Source organism: Salvelinus sp. IW2-2015, linkage group LG4q.1:29 (genome assembly GCF_002910315.2).
Source record: "Salvelinus sp. IW2-2015 linkage group LG4q.1:29, ASM291031v2, whole genome shotgun sequence".
Classification (NCBI taxonomy): Eukaryota; Metazoa; Chordata; class Actinopteri; order Salmoniformes; family Salmonidae; genus Salvelinus; species Salvelinus sp. IW2-2015.
In genome coordinates this window covers 89278091-89287123 of record NC_036842.1, presented here as the reverse complement: position 1 = coordinate 89287123, position 9033 = coordinate 89278091, and the positions used below count along the sequence as shown (strand labels likewise).

Genomic DNA, 9033 nt, shown 5'->3' with positions numbered 1-9033 from the left:
CCAGCCCCAGCCCCAACCTCAGCCTCCAGCCCCAGCCCCAACCTCAGCCCCAGCCCCAACCTCAGCCTCCAGCCCCAGCCCCAACCTCAGCCCCAGCCCAACCTCAGCCTCCAGCCCCAGCCCAACCCCACCACCCCAAACCTCCCACCTCAGCCCCAACCCATCCCAATCCCCCACTCAGCCCAACCCTAACCTCAGCCCCAACACCCATCCCCAACCTCAGCCCCAAACCCTAACCCTCAGCCCTAACCCCTAACCTCAGCCCAACACCCATCCCCAACCTCAGCCCCAACCCCATCCCCAACCTCCCCCAACCCCTAACAGCCCCAACCCCCCCAACCTCAGCCCAACCCTAACCTCACCCCACCCAGCCTCAGCCCCAACCCCTAACCTCACCCCACCCCACCTCAGCCCACCCCTAACCCAGCCTAACCCCTAACCTCAGCCCAACCCCTAACCTCAGCCCAACCCCATCCCCAACCTCAGCCCATCCCCAACTCAGCCCCAACCCCTAACCTCAGCCCCAACCCCAACCTCAGCCCCAACCCCATCCCCAACCTCAGCCCCAGCCCCAACCTCAGCCCAGCCCCAACCTCAGCCCCAGCCCCAGCCCAAACCTCAACCCCAGCCCCAACCTTGCTACCAGCCCCAACCTTTGCCCCAACCCCAACCTCACCCCAACCCCATCCCCAACCTCAGCCCCAACCCCATCCCCAACCTCAGCCCCAACCCTAACCTCAGCCCCAACCCCATCCCCAACCTCAGCCCCAACCCCTAACCTCAGCCCTACCCACCTCAGCCCCAACCCCAACCTCAGCCCAACCTAAACCTCAGCCCCAACCCCAACTCAGCCCCAACCCCAACCTCAGCCCCAACCCATCCCCAACCTCAGCCCCAACCCTAACCTCGCCCCCACCCCAACCTCAGCCCCAACCCTAACCTCAGCCCCAAACCCAACCTCAGCCCCAACCCCATCCCCAACCCCATCCAACCCCATCCCCAACCTCAGCCCCAACCCCACCCAACCTCAGCCCAACCCTAACCTCAGCCCCAACCCCAACCTCAGCCCCAACCTCAGCCCCAACCCAGCCCCAAACCCAGCCCCACCCCACCCCAACCCCAGCCCCAACCTCAGCCCCACCCAGCCCCAACCCCATCCCCAACCTCACCCCAACCCCAACCCCTAACCTCAGCCCTAACCCAGCCCCAACCTCAGCCCAGCCCACCTCAGCCTCCAGCCCCAGCCCCAACCTCAGCCCCCGCCCAACCTCAGCTCCAGCCCCAGCCCAACCTCAGCCCCAGCCCCACCTCAGCCTCAGCCCCAGCCCCAACCCCAACCTCAGCCCCAAACCCATCCCCAACCTCAGCCCCAACCCCATCCCATCCCCAACCTCAGCCCCAACCCCTAACCTCAGCCCCAACCCCATCCCCAACCTCAGCCCCAACCCCTAACCTCAGCCCTAACCCCTAACCTCAGCCCCAACCCCATCCCCAACCTCAGCCCCAACCCATCCCCAACCTCAGCCCCAACCCTAACCTCAGCCCCAACCCCATCCCAACCTCAGCCCCAACCCCTAACCTCAGCCCCAACCCCAGCCTCCAGCCCCAACCCCTTACCTCAGCCCCAACCCAGCCTCAGCCCCAACCCCTAACCTCAGCCCTAACCCCTAACCTCAGCCTAACCCCTAACCTCAGCCCCAACCCATCCCCAACCTCAGCCCCATCCCCAACCTCAGCCCCAACCCTAACCTCAGCCCCAACCCCAACCTCAGCCCCAACCCCATCCCCAACCTCAGCCCCAGCCCCAACCTCAGCCCCAGCCCAACCTCAGCTCCAGCCCCAGCCCAAACCTCAACCCCAGCCCCAACCTTGCTACCAGCCCCAACCCTTGCCCCAACCCCAACCTCAGCCCCAACCCCATCCCCAACCTCACCCCAACCCACCCCAACCTCAGCCCCAACCCCTACACCTCCAGCCCCAACCCCATCCCCAACCTCAGCCCAACCCCTAACCTCAGCCCTAACCCCAACCTCAGGCCCAACCCCCAACCTCAGCCCACCCCTAACCTCAGCCCCACCTCAGCCCCAACCCCAACCTCAGCCCAACCCCATCCCAACCTCAGCCCCAACCCTAACCTCAGCCCCAACCCCAACCTCGCCCAACCTCAGCCCCCCAGCCCAAACCCAGCCCACCCCAGCCCCACACCCAGCCCCAACCTCAGCCCCACCCCAGCCCCAACCCCATCCCCAACCTCACCCCAACCCCACCCCAACCTCAGCCCTAACCCCAGCCCCAACCTCAGCCCCACCCCAGCCCCAACCCAGCCCCAGCCCCAGCCCCAACCTCAGCCCCAGCCCAAACCTCAACCGCACGCCCACCTTTGCCATCCCCAACCTCAGCCCTACACCCATCCCCAACCTCAGCCCCCGCCCCAGGCTTTTGCCAAGTATCCTGCATGGATGGCAGATGTCTGTAAGAAATGGGCACTTGCTCTGAAGAGGGTCACAGTGGAATAATGCCACAGGAGCTGCCTGACGCTGTCCTCTAGTCTGCCCATTGAACAGACAGGTCAGAGTGCTGCCTTAGCGCCTAGCAGTATGATTGCTGTGGAAGTAGGAGCTTGGGAAAGAGAGTGTGTACTTGAACGCTCACGAGAACCTTCCCTCTCTTCCTAGATTTGCATAGGCTTAAGAGAACCCATCACCCTCCTTCCTCCGCCCTACCTCCCCCTCCTCCTCCCCTCTCTTTGGTAAGTGGCTTGGCCCATTTGTGTTGTCTAATTGCTCAGCAAATATGCCACCACAGCTCTTAACCCGCTTTTCATGTCTGAGATTTAAAGAGCCTGTCCTGCCAAAATAGGAGTACATTAAACCCACTGGCCACGGCTTCTTTCCACACGGCCATGCTCTGTGGTTCTGTCTCTTATTGAATGGATGTTATATTACCACTGGGTGTAAACTATGACAGGTATCATCAACTATATTCAGCCGCGAGGTGATTTATTTATTTTTTCTTGAGCGGATGGTCGGGGACCGGGAACATAATGACTAATAATGTATACACTGCAAATTGACCGCAAGAAGCCCAAACAGATATAATATTTGACTAAAACATAATCATTTCAAACTTGCTTACATTTGTGTATGATCACATGTTCTCTTTATTATGCGTGGAAATCGTTGGGAACCAGATTTCCAACATTAAATCACTTGGAGCTGATTTCCTGGTGTTTTAAGTATTTATGTCCAACAATAAAATTATAAAAAATAAAACAATAATAATTAATAAAACATGGGGACCCAAATAAATCACCCGCGGGCAAATGTGACCCGCCGGCCACCAGTTGAGGAACCCTGCACTATGTGGAACATTACACCGCATCACTGTGTGGAGTTTGTGGCATAAGCAGCAGAAGAGAGCTCAGCTCAGCTTCATCTCTTGAAAAATAAGTATTTCTAAAACCTGACCTCAATGGGACAACCTGGTGAAATAAAGGTTGAATAAGAGGATTCGTTTCATCCTCCTAGACCCATCACATGCAACACTGATTGATGTAACAAGATGTCGGTAGACACTTAGCTGTCAGCTCGTGAATAAGGTGACAAAGTGGATTTGCTATGGTTCAGGGGGTCGACTGACCCTTGTGACTCATTTAGGTCCTGGTTCTCTAATACCACTGCCTTTTACACCCACCAGCCCCCCCCCCCCCCAGAGTGTGTGTGTGTGGTGTGTGTGTCCATTCCACTCTGCCCCCCTGGTCCAGGTTAGGGACCATGTCAAGGGCTCAGCCTCCGCTACTGAAGGGGCTTAATCCGACTGGGATGATTGGATAGCTGGCAAGCTGCTGAAACCAATGAGCTTTCTTCCTTCTCTCTTCTTCTTTTTTTCATCCCCTAAACCCCCAAAACACAGCCACGGGAAACCTGGGAAAATTCTCCCCTTGGGGTAAGAGGAAAAAAGACATGGGATGATAAACAAATCCTACGCGAATCTATCAGAGATTTTCTCCTATCCCTCCATCACCATTCAACCTCAGATAAATGTTCCAGTCCATGTCCCTTTTGATCTTTCTTCAAAACAAAGCTGGATCTGGATGCTGTTTTCCTGTTGTTCTCATCCCTGTCTGTAGTACGCATGTTGTTTAAAAGCTTAATACATCCCCACCATAATCTTTGTGTCCCCAGGGCTTCCAAAATTATTGAGAAGATTGAGGTCAAAACCCATTATCATAAAAATTTGTCCCACAGTAAAGCCACTCCCATTTTTTTCACCACACCCAATCGAACACCCAGATTCCCAGGTCACATGTTGAGGGAACATTTAACGTACAATCGTCTCCAGCGTCAGAAAAATTATCATAGACATGTTTGCTGGGATGCTTCTGTCAGCTATGGAGAATTCTCTCTCTCAGGCGAGGGTGCTGCCACAGTTAGGACAGCGGAGGAGAAGGGGAGGAGTAGACTGGCACCAGGAATGTTGTTTTTCTCTATGCTAAGAGGACTGTTAACAGCTTGGGTATTTTATCCATATTCCATATGTATGTTTTTCTAATTAAAAAAGATTGACAATTTACCAGTGTGTGTGTGGTGTGTGTGTCCATTCCACTCTGCCCCCCTGGTCCAGGGTTAGGGACCATGTCAAGGGCTCAGCCTCCGCTACTGAAGGGCTCTTAATCCGACTGGGATGATTGGATAGCTGGCAAGCTGCTGAAACCAATGAGCTTTTCTTCCTTCCTTCTTTCTTTCTTTTTTTCATCCCCTAAACCCCCCAAACACAGCCACGGGAAACCTGGGAAAATTCTCCCCTTGGGGTAAGAGACAAAAGACATGGGATGATAAACAAATCCTACTGCGAATCTATCAGAGATTTTCTCCTATCCCTCCATCACCATTCAACCTCAGATAAATGTTCCAGTCCATGTCCCTTTTGATCTTTCTTCAAAACAAAGCTGGATCTGGATGCTGTTTTCCTGTTGTTCTCATCCCTGTCTGTAGTACGCATGTTGTTTAAAAGCTTAATACATACCCCACCATAATCTTTGTGTCCCCAGGGCTTCAAAATTATTTGAGAAGATTGAGGTCAAAAACCCATTAGTCATAAAAATTTGTCCCACAGTAAAGCCACTCCCATTTTTTTTCACCACACCCAATCGAACACCCAGATTCCCAGGTCACATGTTGAGGAACATTTAAACGTACCAATCGTCTCCAGCGTCAGAAAAATTATCATTAGACATGTTTGCTGGGATGCATTCTGTCAGCTATGGAGAATTCTTCTCTCTCAGGCGAGGGTGCTGCCACAGTTAGGACAGCGGAGGGAGAAGGGGGAGAGAGTAGAGCTGGCACCAGGAATGTTGTTTTTCTCTATGCCTAAGAGGACTGTTAACAGCTTGGTGTATTTTATCCCATATTCCCATATGTATTTGTTTTTCTAATTTAAAAAAGATTGGACATTTACCAGCATACCTACCAACTCCAAGCCTGTAGCAGTTAGTGACTGGAAAGAAGAGAAAGGATAGAGAGAAAAAGAAGAGGCAGAGAGTAGAGCTGGCATTAGGAATGTTGTTTTTACTATCCCGGAGAGAACTGTTTACAACTTGATGTATTAAAGGTGCACTATGCAGCTCCGCCGTTTCCTGTTTGCTAAAATTCGAATTGTTTACCTATTTTCAGTTTATGTGACAAAAAACTGTGTAGATAATCATTATACCATCTAGGGAGGTATAGTGAAATATCTTTTTAATAACCAAAAATATAAACAGCAAAAAAAGAAACGTCCTCTCACTGTCAATTGCGTTTATTTTCAGCAAACTTAACATGTGTAAATATTTGTATGAACATAACAAGATTCAACAATTGAGACATAAACTGAACAAGTTCCACAGACATGTGACTAACAGAAATGGAATAATGTGTCCCTGAACAAATATGGGGTCAAAATCAAAAGTAACAGTCAGTATCTGGTGTGGCCACCAGCTGCATTAAGTACTGCAGTGCATCTCCTCCTCATGGCCTGCACCAGATTTTTCAGTTCTTGCTGTGAGATGTTACCCCACTCTTCCACCAAGACACCTGCAAGTTCTCTGACATTTCTGGGAGGAATGGCCCTAGTCCTCACCCTCCGATCCAACAGGTCCCAGATGTGCTCAATGGGATTGAGATCCGGGCTCTTCGCTGACCATGGCAGAACACTGACATTCCTGTCTTNTGCGTTTATTTTCAGCAAACTTAACATGTGTAAATATTTGTATGAACATAACAAGATTCAACAATTGAGACATAAACTGAACAAGTTCCACAGACATGTGACTAACAGAAATGGAATAATGTGTCCCTGAACAAATATGGGGTCAAAATCAAAAGTAACAGTCAGTATCTGGTGTGGCCACCAGCTGCATTAAGTACTGCAGTGCATCTCCTCCTCATGGCCTGCACCAGATTTTTCAGTTCTTGCTGTGAGATGTTACCCCACTCTTCCACCAAGACACCTGCAAGTTCTCTGACATTTCTGGGAGGAATGGCCCTAGTCCTCACCCTCCGATCCAACAGGTCCCAGATGTGCTCAATGGGATTGAGATCCGGGCTCTTCGCTGACCATGGCAGAACACTGACATTCCTGTCTTGCAGGTAATCACACACAGAACGAGCAGTATAGCTGGTGGCATTGTCATGCTGGAGGGTCATGTCAGGATGAGCCTGCAGGAAGGGTACCACATGAGGGAGGAGGATGTCTTCCCTGTAACGCACAGCGTTGAGATTGCCTGCAATGACAACAAGCTCAGTCCGATAATGCTGTGACACACCGCCCCAGACCATGACGAACCCTCCACCTCCAAATCGATCCCACCCCAGAGTACAGGCCTCGGTGTAACGCTCATTCCTTCGACGATAAATGCAAATCTGACCTGGCCACATCTGCAGTCCTCATGCCTCCTTGCAGCATGCCTCAGGTACGTTCATGCAGATGAGCAGGGACCCTGGGCATCTTTCTTTTGGTGTTTTTCAGAGTCAGTAGAAAGACCTCTTTAGTGTCCTATGTTTTCATAACTGTGACCTTAATTGCCTACCGTCTGTAAGCTGTTAGTGTCTTAACGACCATTCCACATGTTCATTAATTGTTTATGGTTCATTGAACAAGCATGGGAAACAGTGTTTAAACCCTTTACAATGAAGATCTGTGAAGTTATTTGGATTTTTACGAATTATCTTTGAAAGACAGGGTCTTGAAAAAGGGACATTTATTTTTTTGCTGAGTTTAGTATTTTCATATTTTTGAAGCTGAAAAATCGAAAAAGAACTAAGTTTAAGAATGGGTAGCATCGAAATATTGCACATAGAACATATTTACCGCATCTTAGACTTGCTTTCAATGAGAATGACAGATCTATAACTCACATTTCTATGTGAATTTGGTCGGGTTACCCATAAAGTTACATATTGCAGCCTTAATATTTAGAAGTGTAATCCCAAAATTCTGACTACGCGTACAGTAATTGGGATGTACTTGTCATCTCATTATATTAGATTTTAATAATTAATACTGTGTATAGATTACATAATCCACACATGAGGATTGGGACGTCATTTAAATGATTTGTTTTTTTTGGAAATGTTGGATGTTTCCCTGAAGTACCAAGCCTGTATACAAGTAATCTTTAGCCTAGCAGGGATGATAATAATAGAGGTAATGTTGTCTGTTCTATATTCTTCTTCTATTCTTCTACATCCTTCTTCTCTTTATCTGAGAAAACCACCTCATGAATAAAAACACTACAAGATAATCAACACCAAGAGGACAACATCCCTCTCTTTCTGTTCTTCAACAGCCCTCCCTCCCTGTCCTACAACAGCCCTCCTTACATATCCTTCAACAGCCCTCCCTCCCTGTCCTTCAACAGCCCTTCCTCCCTGTCCTTCAACAGCCCCTCCTCGCACCGTCCTCAACGCCCCCCTCTTCCTTCTAACAGTCCCCTCGCCTCCTTGCCTGCAACACCCTTCCTCTCCTGTCCCCACCAGCCCCCTCCCTGGTCCCACAACAGCCCCCCCCTGTCCTACCAAACAGCCCCCTCCCGTCTACATCACCTCCTCCCTGTCCTATCAAGCAGCCCTCCTCCCTGTCCTGCTCAACGCCCTCCTCTCCGCCTGTCCTTCAACAGCCCTCCCTCCCTGTCCTTCAACAGCCCTCCCTCCCTGTCTTACAACAGCCCTCCCTCCCTGTCTTTCAACAGCCCTCCCTCCCTGTCTTACAACAGCCCTCCTTCCCTGTCCTACAACAGCCACGGCGACAACAGCCACGGCGACAACAGTCACGGCGACAACAGCCACGGCGACACAGCCAGTTGACTGGAATACATTCCTACGCCAGAGCAATTTAGATCAAACACACTACAGTGGAACAGCAATCATTGGGATCTCTTTCCTCTGTGTCTCTAGTCCTCTTCCTTCCCTCTCAGCTTCTCAGCTCAGATTGGTTCTTTGGTGGCTCTGAAAGAACGTCATTGTCACTAAGATAATTCCCTGCTCTGGCCCCAGCAGTGAAGAGGAGAGGATGGAGGGTAGTGTGGCGATGTCATTTATCTGCTGGGCTGATAACCCAATCAAATGGCGAGTGTGGCAGAGAGTTCTGTCTGGGGCACCAGGGCTTATCTGTCTGTCTGGTATGTAGGTTGGAAGTCATTTCAATGTGCCCTTGTGATCCGGTCAGACGCTATGAAATTTTACAGCTCTAAATTAGGGGTCAATTCTGGGCAAGAGCCAGATTCGAGACAGAGGTGGACGATGCATTAAGGGCTTTTCGTGTTACTGAGCCGAGCCAAACCAAGCTATACTGAGCTGGCCTGGTTACGCATCCATCATAGTTGCTGGAACCGTGCTGAAAAGGACGGTGTGAAAAGAAAATATCCATACCACACAAAATGAATGCCATATGAGTTAGTTATTAACCATTATGTTCTCCATGGTTCTCCATGGTCATTAGCCTCCATCCCTCCGTTGGTCAGCTGTGATATCTGAGTCCTGGCCGAGGTCGAAAGGA

The 9033-nt window shown here is 50.7% G+C and overlaps 1 pseudogene; it reads left to right on the top strand.

Annotated features, from left to right (window-relative positions):
• The window catches only part of LOC111961057 (uncharacterized), a 28097-nt pseudogene extending 19755 nt beyond the window's left edge, over positions 1-8342 (top strand).
• Positions 8343-9033: the final 691 nt, after the last annotated feature.